We start from the raw sequence: 17713 nt of genomic DNA on the forward strand, positions 1-17713 counted from the left end.
GCATCAAGTCACATTATTTGAGTTTGTAGGTAATTCCAAAACCATTCAATTGCACATTTCTAGTTAGAACTTTTCATTTTCAGCTTTTGGTCAAGTTCTTTTTGACTTTGTTTTGGAAAGACATATTGGGTTTGACTACAAATGCTTTCAGCAGACTAGTTTTGAACCTGGTTTATTTTTTTGACTTTTATTTATCTTCTGGTCTCTTTATCTTGCCCTTGTGGTCTGCCAAATTACCAACACTGAAAGTACAATAAGAAATTTAGAAATACTCAATTTTTTGGACAAAGTTTTAAGGTCTTGTCTCTGGTCGTCTTCCATTTCATTCTACTTTTCTGTGGAACTTGCTCCCTTAGTTTTATACTAATAGCTCTACTAATCCTAAAAAAACTTTTCCTTCAGTGCCAGTACAAATGGTCCTTTCCTTCATTTTTTTTTGTTTTGTTATCAATGATGAGTTGTTCACTCTTTGGAATTATTCCAAGGGTAGAGAGCTGAAATAAGGATGTTTTATCCTGATTAACTATGACAAAACTAACAACGCTAAATAAATTCATGAATGAAATAAAAGCCTGGACAGAATTTCAGGATTTCAGTACAATCTTAAAAAGCATGTGATAATGTGTGTTGACTGTCCACAGAGATGTCAGGACCAAGTTGTACATATGTTTAGGGAAGCTAAATGTATGGGTTGTATTTTAGGGACTTTCAAAACTAGACTTGATGTCATTTTGGACAGGACTGGTGAACTTTTTGGGCAAAATGGCATGTTCTCATCTAGAGAGTTCTAATGTTGTGTAAGGTGTTTTATGTATTTTTTTTTCATGCATGATTTTTTGCATTTATTATCTTAACAACATTATAAATTTTAATGTTGATTTGTTGTTATTTTCACAACCGATTTGCTTTCATTTTTTGACCATGGGCTCTGCTGTTTTATATTGTTTGTGGAGCCTGAAAGTGAGATCATCACACCGAACAAATAACACTGCCAGCATCCATTTTTCTATTTCTCTGTGTTGAAGTTTCAAGACTGCCTTTAAGAAAATTGGAATGCTACATATTTTTTGACTTTTGGTTTGCATATTGAAATCTAGTATTTGATTTTCAAATTTTTGGTTTTGATCTTGGCCTGTTTTGATTTTGCTTTTAGCCATCACTTGCTCCTATTGTGATCTACCATTTTCATCATAGCAGAGCAAAATGGACATGTCTGCATAACTAACGTTTAAATCACAGAGATGTGTTGATTATATATTTAGTTCACTACATACTCGATGAATAACGTTAATTATATAAAATTTACAAATGAGCTAAATATTGTGCCCAATGAGGACTAGACAGTTTTTTGGCCTTAGAATCCCAAAATTACTATTTTCTCCATCTTAAATTGAATTTTTACATTTTACATCAGACTCATAATTACACACTTAAAAAATTATAGTATATGCAAGGACTCTAACTTTCTACTAATTGTGTATTTGTTGAATGTCTCTATTGGTTGATTTTTTTTTTTGTGATTTATTCATTACTTGCAAAATACCCGCGCTTCGCAGCGGAGAAGTAGTGTGTTAAAGAAGTAATGAGAAAGAAAAGGAAACATTTTAATAATAATGCAACATGATTGACAATGTAATTGTTTTGTCATTTTTATGAGTGTTGCTGGCATATATATATATATAGCAAAATACCCACGCTTCATACACACATATATATACACACACACACAAATTATATATATGTTTATATATATGTATGTGTCTATATGTGTGTGTATAGCTGTGGTGACTGAGTGCAAGTGAAAAAAAAATGTAGTCTATAAGTTATTAAACAGTAAAACATTAACGTTTTAAGAAGTAAAGATACATTGAGCACTACTGGAGTGGTTTGGGTAAACTACAAAGTTTAAAGACGGTGTAACACAACAGGTAAGTAGTACCAACAGCAGCTAAAATGTATATGGATCATCTCTCGGTAGTAGATCCCTTTTGAAAGGCGCAACACGACGGCTGTGGTATAGAAATCAAATTTTCTATGTAAACGTCCAAATTTCTGCCTCTGGTAATGTGCCTTACCGCATCACCAGCAATTAAAGAAAATTAGTTTCGTGTCCTCTGCAGTGTTAAGAGTATATTTGCAACGCCGGCTGCTTGACTTTAATAGTATTTTTCCAGGGCAGGAGACGCCACTTTTTGCAGACACATTCACATGATCAAAAGTCTCCGTGCTGTTTGGAGGTTATTCATATATACGATATATATATGTATATATATATATATACATATTGTATATATATATATATATATTGTGAACGCTGGTCCCAGCACAGACAGACGGACGACATGTTTTCACCCAACACACTTTATTTACACTATTTACAAAGGTTGTGCTCACGTGCACACCCAGTGCCTCTTGCACTGATTCCCCAAAGTCCAGGGCCCACAGTCTCTTTGCCTTTGTCCTGGCAGCCTCCCGCCTCTCTCTCCAGCTCAGTCCTTCTGCCTCCCGACTTCCACCCCGACTGGAGGGAGGCGGCCCTTTATGGGGAGCGGATGGGCTCCAGCTGCTTCCGGCACTTAACAGCGGCCACACCCCTGTGTGGCGGAAGTGCCGGCCGTGCACCGGAAGCCATCTGTGTCTCGCGTCGTCTTCCCCGGCACTTCCTGGTGTGGCGGAAGTGCCGGCTCCCAGAAATAAACAGGCACTGGGCGCCGCCTGGCGGTGGCCACGGGTCCCTACAGGCTGGGCTTCCAAGCCCTGTACCCGAGGCCCCCTGTCTAACCAGGACGGACGCCCCCACTCGTTCTGGAGGAGGCACACGCCCTCCTCCGGTCCTCTAAGGCGTCCCGCGGGCTCCAGCCCGGCGGGGCCACAGTGCCCCACCGCTAGCGAGGACACGTGGGTCCAACGGCACAACCGGAAGGCAGCACGCCCCGTGAGGGTCCTACTAAGCCCCAGGGTCCAACACGGCACCCTGGGACATCCGTCTTCGGCACCTCCGGCGCCAGCGCCCCTGTGGTCTCGCCGCTCGCCCCGCTGTTCCCGCAGTTGGGACACTATTGGCCTCTCGGCGTGGAGCCCTCCCGCGGAGCGGCCCGTTTCAGGAGGGCAGGTCCCTGACGACGTCGTCCTCAGCACTCGTCGGGGCCTCGGGCCTGTGGAAAAAAGGAAAAGAGGGCCAGAAGCACTGCCAGGACACTCAGCCCGAGTGCCCTGCCGGTCTCCCGTACCCGCAGTGCTCCTGCCCCCTCCGACAGCCCCTGACTTGCCTGCTGAAGTCCTCCGTCGCAGGTTCCATGCCCGTCCGCCTGTTGTCCGCGGCACGCTCGCAGGCGGCTCGCCCAGCCGCCAGGGGATCTCCTCTGCCCGCACAGAGGACGGCTCTTCTCGGACGCGCACCCCAGCGCCGCTCTCCTATCGGAGGAACCGGCATTCACCCCGGTTCCTCCTTCTTCTCTTGACGCCCGACGGTCTGGGTCTGAGCACAGCAAAGCTCAAATCCAGCCCGTCTGCGCCCAGGCAGAGCGGCAGGAGACAGCTGCGGCTTGAAGCGCAGGGCGCTAGGACCCAGGGCACTCAGCAGCCCCGATCCTACCAGCTCCCTGCGTGTTCGATCTCCCAGCCTCTTCAGCCGTCTGCACGCGCGTCCGCTGTCGGGAGTTGCCTACTCGAGCTGATCGCCCCTAAAGGTCACAGCCATGTTCGGCGAACCCCCTCCTTTGCTTTACGGGAACGGCAACACTCACCACTCCCGCTGTATTCTGCCTGCCTCCGGTTCCAGCGCCGCGCCGATCCTCCGTCTCACGCGGTGTCTCTCTCGACGCGTCTGCCTTCCCCATCAGCTGCTCACACTGAGCGGCGAGAACACACAGCAAATCTGCAAGCGGCGATGTCGGGTTCTCCTCCGCACCCGGGGAAAGCCATTCCGCTGTCCGGTGGCGGTTTCTGGGGCGCAACTCCCAGCTGGAAGGTGCCGGCCGCTCCCGCGGCCAGTGTGTGGGGTCCGCTGCTGCGCCGGGCCGTTCACAGATAATAATTGTTTGAACACAGGTCCCCGCCTTGTCCCAGGCGGAGCATCCTGCCGACTACGCCACTGTGAACGCTGGTCCCAGCACAGACAGACGGACGACATGTTTTCACCCAACACACTTTATTTACACTATTTACAAAGGTTGTGCTCACGTGCACCCCCAGTGCCTCTTGCACTGATTCCCCCAAAGTCCAGGGCCCACAGTCTCTTTGCCTTTGTCCTGGCCGCCTCCCGTCCTCTCTCTCCAGCTCAGTCCTTCTGCCTCCCGACTTCCACCCCCGACTGGAGGGAGGCGCCCCTTTTATGGGGAGCCGGATGGGCTCCAGCTGCTTCCCGGCACTTAACAGCGGCCACACCCCTGTGCACCCGGAAGCCATCTGTGTCTCGCGTGCGTCTTCCCCGGCACTTCCTGGTGTGGCGGAAGTGCCAGGCTCCCGAAATAAACAGGCACTGGGCGCCGCCTGGCGGTGGCCACGGGTCCCTACAGGGCTGGGCTTCCAAGCCCTGTACCCGAGGCCCCCTGTCTAACCAGGACGGACGCCCACTCCTTCTGGAGGAGGCACGCCCTCCTCCGTCCTCTAAGGCACACGGGATGAACCGGCATCGGATTTGCCGCCTGGCGGTAACCATGGCCCCTACAGGGTAGGCTTCCATGCCCTCGACCCGTGGCTCCCAATAGAACCAGGACGGACCCCTCGCGGTCTGGAGGAGGCACAAGCCCTCCTCACGCTCCTCCTGTGATCTACCATTTTCATCATAGCAGAGCAAAATGGACATGTCTGCATAACTAACGTTTAAATCACAGAGATGTGTTGATTATATATTTAGTTCACTACATACTTTCGATGAATAACGTTAATTATATAAAATTTACAAATGAGCTAAATATTGTGCCCAATGAGGACTAGACAGTTTTTTGGCCTTAGAATCCCAAAATTACTATTTTCTCCATCTTAAATTGAATTTTTACATTTTACATCAGACTCATAATTACACACTTAAAAAATTATAGTATATGCAAGGACTCTAACTTTCTACTAATTGTGTATTTGTTGAATGTCTCTATTGGTTGATTTTTTTTTTTGTGATTTATTCATTACTTGCAAAATACCCGCGCTTCGCAGCGGAGAAGTAGTGTGTTAAAGAAGTAATGAGAAAGAAAAGGAAACATATTAATAATAATGCAACATGATTGACAATGTAATTGTTTTGTCATTTTTATGAGTGTTGCTGGCATATATATATATATATTGTAATAAAACGAGACAAAGACAGATAAAGGTTTGGGGCAGCCACCCATATAATTTGGTATCCTGGCTGCAAAAGTCTTTTTCAAAGCACTGGCACTGAAGTGCATACACCAGAGTCTAAAACCAGACTGTGGGGAGAAGGGAAAAGGGTAGGCTTTTAAAGGGGAAGACAGGAAGTGAGGTCATAAGGATCGGACACGTGTTCATTATTCATTGGATCAGGCCCGGATGTGACATCAGGGGGGCCGGAGCTGGTAAGGTCTGTTTCCATTGGTTCGGTCCCAGAAGTGATGTCAAGAGAGCCAGGTGGAGCCTCCCGGGTTTGGTCTACAGGGAAGTGAGAAAAAGAGTTAGTGCACTCTGCCACATCCCGGCATGCCTCAGAACTGCCTTCACTCCAGCCCTTTAGCTGCCTCCCATGCGCACGTGCGTGACAATATATACTCAGTGAGCGAGGCCAATGGGTGATCAGTTTTATATATATATATATATATATATATATATATATATATATATATATATATATATATATATATACTGTATATATACACTGCACACAAAAATTAAAGGAACACTTTAAAGAAACACATTAGATACATCAGATCTCAATATGAAATTGGATATCTATACAAATAACGACAGGGCAATGTCTTAGGAACAAAAGGATGCCAAGTCTTTTAATGGAAATAAAAGTTTTCTGCGTACAGAGGGCTCAATTGTGTAGACACCCTAAAATCAGAGTGAAATGAAGATGTGGCAGGCTAGTCCATTTTTCAAAACTTAATTTCTGCTACTCAAAATGCTTTTCAGTATCTTGTGTGGCCCCACGAGCTTGTATGCATGCTTGACAACGTCGGGCATGCTCCTAATGAGACGACGGATGGTGTCTTGTGGCATTTCCTCCCAGATCTGTATGAGGGCATCCCTGAGCTGTTGTACAGTCTGAGGAGCAACCTGGCGGCGCCTAATGGACCGAAACATAATGTCCCACAGATGTTCTATTGGGTTTAAGTCAGGGGATCGTGAAGGTCATTCAATTGTTTCAATTCCTTCATCCTCCAGGTACTGCCTGCATACTCTTGCCACATGAGGCCGGGCATTGTCATGCATTAGGAGGAAACCAGGACCTACTGCACCAGCGTAGGGTCTGACAATGGGTTCAAGGATTTCATCTCGATACCTTATGGCAGTCAGAGCACCATTTCCTATGCAGTAGATGTCTGTGCGTCCCTCCATGGATATGCCTCCCCAGACCATCACTGACCCACCACCAAACTGGTCATGACGAATGATGTTACAGACAGCATAACATTCTCCATGGCTTCTGCAGACCCTTCAATGTCTGTCACATGTGCTCAGGGTGAATCTGCTCTCATCTGTGAAAAACACAGGGTGCCATTGGTGGACCTGACAATTCTGGTATTCTATGGTAAATGCCGATCGAGCTCCACTGCGCTGGGTTGTGAGCACAGGGCCCACTAGAGGACGTTGGGCCCTCAGACCACCCTCAAGTAGTCTGTTTCTGATTGTTTGGTCAGAGACATTCACACCAGTTGCCTGCTGGAGGTCATTTTGTAGAGCTCTGGAAATGCTCATCCTGTTTGTCCTTGTCCAAAGGAGCAGATACCAGTCCTGCTGATGGGTTAAGGACCTTCTATGGTCCTGTCCAGCTCTCCTAGACTAACTGCCTGTCTCCTGGAATCTCCTCCATGCCCTTGAGACAGTGCTGGGAGACACTGCAAACCTTCTGGCAATGACACACATTGATGTGCCATCCTGGAGAAGTTGGATTTCCTGTGCAACCTCTGTAGGGTCCAGGTTTCACCTCATGCTACCAGTAGTTACACTGACCATAGCGAAATGCAAAACTAGTGAAAAAAACAGTCAGAAAAGATGAGGAGGGAAAAATGTCAGTGGCTTCCACCTGTTAAACCATTCTTGTTTTGGGGTCATCTCATTGTTGCCCCTCTAGTGCACCTGTTGTTAATTTCATTAACAGTAAAGCAGCTGAAACTGATTAACAACCCCTGTGCTACTTAACTGACCAAATCAATATCCCAGAAGTTTCATTGACTTGATGCTATACTCTGATTAAAAAGTGTTCCTTTAATTTTTTTGAGCAGTATATATATATATATAACTGATCACCCATTGGCCTCGCTCACTGAGTGCAAGGGAAAAAAATAAAATGTAGTCTATAAGTTATTAAAAGTTAAACATTAACGTTTCATTCAGTTTCTTGCTACAGCAATTTTAACTCTGTTTCAAAGTGATCCAAAGTCTCGTTTATACCTCGTGTCTTCTCAGTAAACTTGTATCTTGCGAATACCGTCATTCATGGTAGGCATGACAAACGGCAGCGGGAGCGTGTCTATAAACTTAATGTAAAGTTACGGTTCACGCCGTGCTTTGTTTCCGCAGTATCATGCATTGAGAGAACTTCCCCTTTGCTTGGAATGCAAAGTGTGATTAAATGCGTTATTTTTTAACACGTTATGGAGCACATGCATCGAAGCTTCTCAGCTGTGCTTGTGCTAAGAAAAGGAAACATTTTAAAAATAACGTAACATGATTGTCAATGTAACCTTTTGTAAGTAGTGCCTGGAGAATTCAGAGTGTGGAGAAACTCTAGACACAGCATGTGTATTAACTTTTGGATTTTTCTGTGAGTATTGGTGCACAGCCCCTCACCAGCAATTTTAACTTTGTTACAAAGTGATCAAAACTCTAGTTTATACCCTGCGTCCTCTCATTAAACTTGTATCCCGCATTAGTCATGGGCATGATAAACGACAACGGCAGCCTGTCTATGAACTTAATATAAACTTTAGGTTTAAACCGTGCTTTGTTTCCGAAGTAGGTGCAGTCATGAATATGCTTGTATGCCTCACTGCGCATGAGAAACGGCAGTGGGAGCGTGTCTATAAACTTAATTTAAACTTACGGTTTAAACCGTGCTTTGTTTCCACAGTAGCTGCACTCATGAATATGCTTCACTCGCTCGCTTCTTATTGTTTCGCTGCCTTCTCAATTGTATAATGAATGTTTTCTTCAGCGCTTTTTGGAGCTCTGCCTTGTTTTCTACGTCCTGCGCTCACAGTCAGTTCACGTGATTACGTGGGAGGCGTGATGATGTCACACGATACTCCGTCCCCTACGGCCATCCAGCTCAACTCCATTACAGTATATGCAGAAAAATAGGTTCCAGTTATGACCATTACGCGTAGAATTTCATAAGGAATGAGCCTGCCAAATTTCAGCCTCTACCTACATGGGAAGTTGGAGAATTAGTGATGAGTCAGTGAGTCAGTGAGTGAGTCAGTCAGTCAGTGAGGGCTTTGCCTTTTATTAGTATAGATTATTCTTACCTAATTTTAATTTGTTTTTCTTTTCTTGCAACTATATCTTTGAGATCATGTAAAGCACTTTGACATGAATCCTGTATACGAAAATGTCCTATAGAAATAAATGTTATTATTGTAGGAATAACAGATCTACAATTATTGTTAAGTATGTGGCTATAAAGACTTAATACATTGTTAACAATGTCACCCATTGTCAGTTTTAAAACTGTTGAACTGCAGTTTCCAGTTCCAGTGATATCATTATTAAAATCTGTAATTCAGCTTTTAGTTAAGCAAACCTTATAGTAATTCTACTATAGTATGCCAGCTATCAGAGAGGAAATACACAGTCACTTCACCCCAGTGTCCATTAATGAGGATTGGAAAGTTGCAAAGTGACTCCAAACTTCAAGAAGGGAGAGAGCATGGATTCTGTTAATTACAGAGCCAATAAGTCTTACTTCTTTGTCATGCAAAATTATAGAACCTATAATAAGAGAGTTTGGACACGTGATTGTTGTTATTGTTTACATCCCTCCTCAAGCGAACGCGGAGATGGCGAGTGACATCATCCATTCCGCAGTTGCTAAGTTAAAAACGCAGCACCCTGAGGCACTTGTGCTAATCGCTGGAGACTTTAACCATGTAACGCTGGACAAAACATTACCTGCCTTCTCCCAGTATGTGGATTGTAACACTCGGGGAAACAGGACTATCGATCTACTGTATGCAAACGTTAAAGACGCATACAGCGCCACACCGCTGCCTGCGCTTGGGAAAGCAGATCATAACCTGGTTCTGCTTCAGCCTCAATACAAACCAAGAGTGATGGCTCTACCTACAACCACACGCTCATCCTGAGGCAGAGCAGGCTCTGAGAGACTGCTTTGGAACTACAGACTGGGATATATTGCTGGGGTCACATAATGAGAACATTGAAGAGGCTGTTGAATGCACAACTGATTACATCAACTTCTGTATGGACATTGTAGTTCCAGTAAGAACAGTAAGCTGCTATGCTAACAACAAGCCATACATTACAAGTGACATCAAAGGGCCTTTTGAACCAGAAGAAAAGGGCTTTTAAAGGTGGTGATCAGCATGAGCTGAAGCGCGTGCAGAAGGAACTCCGAATCCAGCTCAGGGCGGCGAAAGAGCAGTACAGGAGAATGCTGGAGCAGAAGTTGCAGAACAATAGCATGAAGGAAGTGTGGGATGGGATGAAGATTATCACTGGCTGCAGCTCGAAGCGGGGTGCCGCCATCGAGACAGACGTGGAGAGAGCAAACCAAATGAACAACTTCTTTAATAGGTTTGATCACTCTAACCCACTCTCACCTCGAGTACTGCATCCTCCAACCATCCTTCTGCTGATACCAGCATAGGTGAGACATCCCCACCCACAATTACAGCAGCCCATGTGAGCAGAGAGCTGAAAAGACTTTGTGCCAGCAAAGCAGCGGGTCCAGATGGTGTATCGCCACATTGCTGAAGGCCTGTGCGTTGGAACTGGGGAGTCCTCTACAGCATCTTCAACCTGAGCCTGGAACAGGGATAGTCCGAATGCTTTGGAAAACATCTTGTATCACTCCTGTCCCAAAGGTATCACGTCCTAGTGAGCTGAATGACTTCCGGCCTGTTGCTCTGACGTCACATCTGATGAAGACCATGGAGCGGCTGCTGCTTCACCACCTGAGGCCACAGGTCCACCACCCTCGACCCTCTGCAGTTGCATACCAGGAGAAGGTGGGAGCGGAGGATGCCATCATCTATATGCTACACGATCCCTCTCCCACCTGGACAGAGGCAGTGGTGCTGTAAGAATTATGTTTTGGACTTCTCTAGCCCTTCAACACCATCCAACCTCTGCTCCTTAGAGACAAGCTGACTGAGATGGGAGTAGACTCACACCTGGTGGCATGGATTGTGGACTATCTTACAGACAGACCTCAATTTGTGCGTCTTGGGAACTGCAGGTCTGACATTGTGTTCAGCAATACAGGGCGCCGCGGGGACTGTACTTTCTCGGTCCTGTTCAATCTATATACATCAGACTTCCAATATGACTCGAGTCCTGCCACGTGCAAAAGTTCGCTGATGACACTGCTATTGTGGGCTGCATCAGGAGTGGGCAGGAGGAGGAGTACAGAAAGTTAATCAAAGACTTTGTTAAATGGTGCGACTCAAACCACTTACACCTTAACACCAGCAAACCAAGGAGCTGGTGGTGGATTTTAGGAGGCCCAGGCCCCTCATGGACCCTGTGATCATCAGAGGTGACTGTGTGCAGAGGGTGCAGACCTATCAATATCTGGGAGTGCAGCTGGATGACAAATTGGACTGGACTGCCAATACTGATGCTCTATGTAAGAAAGGTCAGAGCAGACTATACTTTCTGAGAAGGTTGGCATCCTTCAACATCTGCAGTAAGATGCTGCAGATGTTCTACCAGACGGTTGTGGCGAGTGCCCTCTTCTACGCGGTGGTGTGCTGGGGTGGCAGCATAAAGATGAAAGACGCCTCACGCCTGGACAAACTTGTTAAGAAGGCAGGCTCTATTGTAGGAGTAAAGTTGGACAGTTTAACATCTGTGGCAGAGCGGGGCATAAGCAAACTCCTGTCAATCATGAATAATCCACTGCATCCACTGAACAGTGTCATCTCCAGGCAGAGGAGTAGCTTCAGTGACAGACTTTTGTCACTGTCCTGCTCCACTGACAGACTGAGTTCCTCCCCCACACTATGCGAGTCTTCAATTCCACCCGGGGGAGTAAATGCTAACATTACTCAGTTATTGTCTGCTTTTCTTATTTTTATTTTTTTTTCATTTTTATTACTATTTAATTTAATATTGTTTCTTTGTATCAGTATACTGCTGCTGGATTATGTGAATTTCCCCTTGGGATTAATAAAGTATCTATCTATAAGAAAAAATTAGAAGCTTACCTAAACAGTCATAATATGCTAAATAACAGCCAGCAAGTGTTTATGAGAGGAAAGTTCTGACAAGCTAATCTTTAGGACTTTTTGAAGAAGCAACTACAGAATTTGACAAAAACAAAACATACAACATAATTTACATAGACTTTCAAAAAGCATTTGATACAGTCTCGTACCAAAGATTAATTATGAAAGTAGAAGCTGCTATCCTACACTAAGCACCGCAGTCAACTCAGGCAAAAAGTTTTCCCAGTTCAAGTCTAGTTTAAGGTGTAAGGTACATGGAGTTGTATAGGGAAAATAATAAATTGTTATTTGGAACACTTGCATTTCATGTGTGTGCCGTGTCTACAATGAGCTATGTAAATGTAGGATGACAGGAAATGCGAAAAATGTTGAACATATACTTAAAACAAACTTATTTCATGTTACAGTACTAATGGCAAAATGCTGACATGAAATGTATAATGTGTAAAGTCCAAATATCAAATAAATATTTTCAGAACAGGCACACATGTAACAAAACAAGTTTTTATTTAGAAACATAACCGAAGAAAAAGAAATTGGTTTAGGGTACAATGCTGTCATGACCGCTTGGGTAGTGCAGCGGTAACAGCTGCTGACTCATAATAATAAAGTCATGGGTTCAAGCTCGGCCACTAACCAGAATTTCTGTTTTGAGTAGTGACCTGCTCTTTTTGTTACTATTATAGAATAAAAACATATATTTGATTTGAGTTTGTTACAGCTGGTGTAAATTTATGGTACTTGTAAAAGTTTGCTTTAATTAATTTTTTTTTTTTTTCAGTTTTATTCTCTCAGTCATGTTCACGCTGCTCCTGATCTGACACTGCTGTTTGTAAATAAAGACATGATATAACAGAGGTGAACTCAGATAAGGATAAGGGTTCTACATCAGAGAAAGAGAACAGAAGCCCTCCCCACAAGAAACGTCCACTCACACATAAGAACAATGCAGCTGCGCCAGGTGTAAAGGCCAAAAATGGCACCGTTTGGATGCAGCAAGAGGTCGGGCCCTCCTTGTGTAAAGATTGTGAGTCCACTGAACAAGGACACCCCATAAGCCAAGGAAACACTCCTAATTGACCAAGGTGCTGGTTTTTTTTTTGTTTTCCTGTCAATGTCGTCTTCATTATGTGTCAAAAATACATTCCCATTTTTAACACAAGATATTTCTCTCTCCTGTTTAGCAGGAGAGGGAGAAACCCAGGCAACCTTCGTCCGTTGTGTCAAGCCACCATGTCAGATACTCTCTTCTCCTTTGGCTTTTGGAAATGCCAGTCTACAGTCAACAAAGCAGACTTTATTTCAGGTTTCACCACCCAAAGGGGTCTTCAAGTGGTGGCTATGACACAGAACATGGATACGACCAGATATCACAGTAACATTGACAGCACTTTTCTCTGCTTTCAACTTCTCCCACTCCTGCCGCTCCATTGGTTGCAGTGGGCAGACAAGTGTTCTTACATCTAAGAGCTGGAAATTCACCTCTCTGGGTAACCTATGCAATTTCACTACTTTTAAATATTATGCTATTACTGTCTCCTTTCCAATTAACATGACCATTGATGTTGTTTATCACCCTCCAGGTTTGCTCAAGATGTTCCTTGATGAACTAATTTCTAATCCATGGGGGCCTAAACATCCACCTATAGTGCGCTCCTGCTGCTTCTCGGCCTTCTTTCCTTTTTCAGCATCACACTGCTTCACACTCCACCAACTCACAAGGCTGGCAATCTGCTTGACCTCATCCTCTCATGCCACTACATTCCCACAAATGGAACTGTCACTCCTCTACACGCCTTTGACCACTGTTTCATTCAGTTCTCTCAGCTGCTTCCCTCTTCTTGCTCTACTCCCCCCATTGTATCCTTCCCCTGCCACCTCTGCACCCTCTCTCCCAGCTATTTCTCTTCAATTGTCTCCTCTGCTCTCCTTCCTCCTGACCAATTCTCCCTCGACACCAACTCTGCCACGGACATCCTACGCTTGACTCTGTCTTCGTGTCTTAACAATGTTTGTCCTCTCTCTTCCAGACCTGCACACAAAAGACTCTCTGGCTTTCAGAAGCACACCACAATCAATGGACTGACCTCAGGACAGCTGAAAGGAAATGAAGGACGGCAAAAGCTCAGACAGACCTGGCTAAGTATGAATCCCTTCTTGCATCCTTTCCTTCTGCCACCCTCAATGATAAGGTAAAATTCTTTCAGACAAGAATTAACAGCACCACTGACACACCACTGACTCAGTTGATTCCTGGGGTTTGTCAGGGGTGTGTTCTTGCTCCTATTCTGGTCAATGCTTGTATGGACTGGGTGTTGGGCAAAGTCGTGGGGTGCAGCAGCTGTGGGGCATATGTTGGTGAAGAAAGATTCACGGATCTTGACTTTGCTGACAATGCTGTGATCTTCACAGAGTCAATGGAGGCTCTAAACAGGGCGTTCGAGAGACTTAGTGAGGTGTCTGAGTGTCTGGGCTTGCGAGTGTCCTGGATAAAAACCAAAATCCAGGCCTTTAATGACCTCTTGGGCACAGCCATCAGCAGTGTGTCTTTTTGCGGAGAGAGTGTTGACATTGTTGAGAGATTTACGTACCTTGGCAGTGACATTCATGTCTTTGGTGATTCTTCCTGTGAAGTCAGTAGACGGATTGGAAGAGCATGGGGGGGTCATGAGGTCACTGGAAAGGGGTGTGTGGCGCTCCTGATATCTGTGCAAAAGGACAAAGGTCCAAGTCTTTAGAGTCCTGGTGCTTCCTGTCTTGCTATATGGTTGTGAAACATGGATGATATCCAGTGACCTGAGACGAAGACTGGACTCCTTTGGTACTGTGTCTCTCCGGAAAATCCTTGGGTACCATTGGTTTGACTTTGTGTTAAATGAGTGGTTGCTCATGGAGTCCCGAATGAGGCGCATTACCTGCATTGTGAGGGAGCGTCAGTTATGGCACTATGGCCATGTGGTGCATTTCCCCAAGGGAGATCCAGCTCGTAAGATCCTCATTTTTGGGGAACCGAGTGGCTGGACCAGACCAAGGGGTCGCCCATGTAACACCTGGCTGTGGCAGATAGAGGGTCATTTCCGGAGGGTGGGACTGGACCGCGTGTCTGCCTGGGGGGTTGCCAACCGGCATCCCAAATTGTTTCGCCGTGTAGTGGCTGCGGCAACACACTGTACCAGTGCATGCTCCCAAAACTGACTTGACTGACACATGTTCTCTATTCACTGCATTCACTTCCCTTCTTTACCCTCCTCCACCTTCTCTCCCAACCTCTTTGCCTGCTGATGACTTTGCCACTTTTATTCAGGATAGGGTGGCTGCCTTCAGCAGTCAGTTCTCACCCTCACTGCCTTCCATTATGCCTCCTTCCAAACATTGCCCAACATTCTTCACATTCTGTCCACTCTCTGCCACTGACGTTTCTCTTTACTTTCCATTTCTAAGCAGGTCTCTTCTTTGCTTGTACAGAATGGAATGCTTGATACCAACCAGTCTGGCTTGAAGAGGAACCAAACCACTAGACTGAGAGAGCTCTATTAATGGTGATCGACCAGCTATAACTTGCTAGAGCTACCAACATGTCATTGGTCCTGATCCTGCAAGATCACTCTTCTTCCTTTGGCACAATCAGCCATGAAATTCTTCTGGCCTCCATCTTTGATACTGACATCACTGGAAATGCTCTCAGATAGTTTGAGTCCTACATCTTGGGCAGTTTTTACAGCTTGTCCTGACGAGGAGACCTATTAAAGGCAGACCAGACATGCACTGGTGTACTCCAATGATTGGTGCTGGGTCCTCTACTTTTTGCTATGTATATCATCATCCAATCAAATGGGTTCTCTTCTCAGTGCTATGCTGATGATACACATCTAAACCTGTCGTTCCCACCGGAGGACAATGCAGTATCAGCTGGAGTCTTACTGATATCTCAACCTGGATAAAGGACCACTATCTACAGCTCAACCTATCAAAAACCAACCTTCTTGAGATCTCAGCCAGCCAGTCTTTTCAACTCCCTATCTCAGTACAGCTTGGCACACTGTGGCTAACATCTGCCAAGTCTGTATGCAACCTTAGGGTGGTGATTGATAAGCAGCTTTTTCTGACCACATTTCTACTGTTTCTCGTTCATTTAGGTTCACACTGTACAGCATCTGCAAGATCAGACCTTATCTGACAGAGTATGTAGCAGAACCTCTGGTCCAGGCTTTGGTTTTGTCATGTTTGGACTACTGCAAATCACTGCTGCAGATGATCTATAATGCAGTAGTCCATCTTGTATTTAACCAGATGAGGCGGGCACATGTCACTCCTCTCTTCAGCTACATTCGCTCCCTTTTGCAGCACACATTAAGTTCATATTCCAGATGCTTATCTACAGAGTAGTCTGTGGGTCAGCACTTTTGTATTTGGAGTCACTGGTGCGATGCTACGCTCTTTCTTGCCCTCTCAGGTCTGCCAGTGAACAGCATCTGGTAAAGCAACCTCTGTGTGGTATCAAGTCTCAATCCAGACTGTTTTCCTGTGTAGTTCCCAGTTGGTGGAACAAGCTACCCACCTCCAACTGTACTGCTGACTCCCTCAATGTATTTAAGAAGCAATTGAAAACCCATCTGTTCTGTGAATATTGGTAAAAAAGAAAAGTTATATGATCTTAAGTTTAAGTTTGATTGCCTTATAAATTATAATCGATGACTGTAAATTATTAGTTATTACCTCCTTTCACTTGTGGCAATTCACGTTTGTTACTTATTACTTCACTTGCTGAACAAACAGGCCCTAGCCTAATGTTACTTGACTATGTTTATCTCTGTTGTAAGTCGCTTTGAATAAAAGTGTCTACCAAGCAAATAAATATAAATGTAACGATTGGAATGGATCATGGTAGTGACTGCAGTGGAAGGTACAAAAATTGCCCATGGGGCTGTGCTGCAAAAATTCACAGTTCAGGTACCTCTCACAATGCATTATACTAATCATCAGATATACAGTATATATATATTCCCCTATTTGATATGTCAAATTCATTTCATACTTAATATTCACGTTATAGATTTTAGAAAGGTGTAAAATAGCTGTATCCCTGTTAAGGAAACTTTCGTTTTTTGGATTCAAATGGCAAAACATTTTTCCTAGCCAAGCATTCTTCTAATTGAGCTAGGTCTGCTTTTTTAAGCTAGCAATCCAATAAAAGGCTAGTACTCTTAGAGCAGTCTTTGAGAATGCATGTTCCATCTGAATTTATTTCAAAATTTGCAGCTGGTGAAAGATGCTATATTTAAATTAAAAATACTTCTGAAAGCATGGTAAATATAGTTGTTTAGCAAAGTCAGAGTCAAGATCAGAGCCAAAACATGTGGACAAATAATTAGTGATAGTACTTCTCACAGGTGGCCTTTAATCCTGGACAGATTTTAGGGAGTATGAGTTTATGGAAGAGTGTATAATTTACTATCTTAAATTGTACTAGTCCATGTCTAGCACGAATAGTAGAATATACAATATTATCTGAAAAGTGACTTTTCACTAATTATCTGTGATTTCCCAAATATATCAGAACTTTTAATTTTAACTTTTGATCTTTTTATAGTGTTTTGTAGCGTGTTCTTATTTTAATATCACTTACACTGCTCTGTTTCAAAATTATTAGAATCTCTCTGTCTCTCTCTCTAGACCCTGATCTCAATTTGTTTTCAGTAAAGTGTTCTGCACCCAACTCAGCATTCATCAAGTCAATGGCACAGAGACAGCCTTAAACCATTCCAGGCGTCACTTGTTTAGACCCAGTCACATAATCATTTTCACATTTGTAGCAGCATCAGTATTTTCATTGGACACCTGGCTACATCTCTATTAGCAGCCCTTGGTGTCATAACACCCCTAAGAGAACAAAAGTTAATATATCATTTTTTTGTGGCTGCCAAAAGAATGTAAGTGATAAACAAAGTGATTTTTTTTTTGTTTTATACATGTTTTCTTGACATTGAAAATTTTTGTAACTCTATTTTTCGGTCTCAATATCTCTCGCTTTTAGCTAAAAACACCAGGGGCCTCATGTATAACGCCGTGCGTAGAACTCGCACTATAACATGGCGTAAGCACAAAAGCCAAAATGTGCTTAC

At 44.3% G+C, this 17713-nt stretch overlaps 1 protein-coding gene across 3 annotated transcripts in view; it reads left to right on the forward strand.

Moving 5' to 3' along the window:
* The window catches only part of LOC120533797, a 74384-nt gene that overhangs the window by 48362 nt on the left and 8309 nt on the right, over positions 1-17713 (forward strand). Inside the window, exons 1-3 of one of the 3 annotated variants that reach the window (XR_005634625.1) lie at positions 12508-12676; positions 12776-13081; positions 13622-13734. The gene's annotated coding sequence lies outside the window, so the exon portion shown is untranslated. Of the gene's footprint in view, positions 1-12507; positions 12677-12775; positions 13082-13621; positions 13735-17713 lie in introns of those variants that run through there. The other 2 variants (XR_005634626.1, XM_039760761.1) reach the window with 2 other exon arrangements.

The sequence above is a fragment of the Polypterus senegalus genome, chromosome 1 (assembly GCF_016835505.1).
Source record: "Polypterus senegalus isolate Bchr_013 chromosome 1, ASM1683550v1, whole genome shotgun sequence".
Classification (NCBI taxonomy): domain Eukaryota; kingdom Metazoa; phylum Chordata; class Cladistia; order Polypteriformes; family Polypteridae; genus Polypterus; species Polypterus senegalus.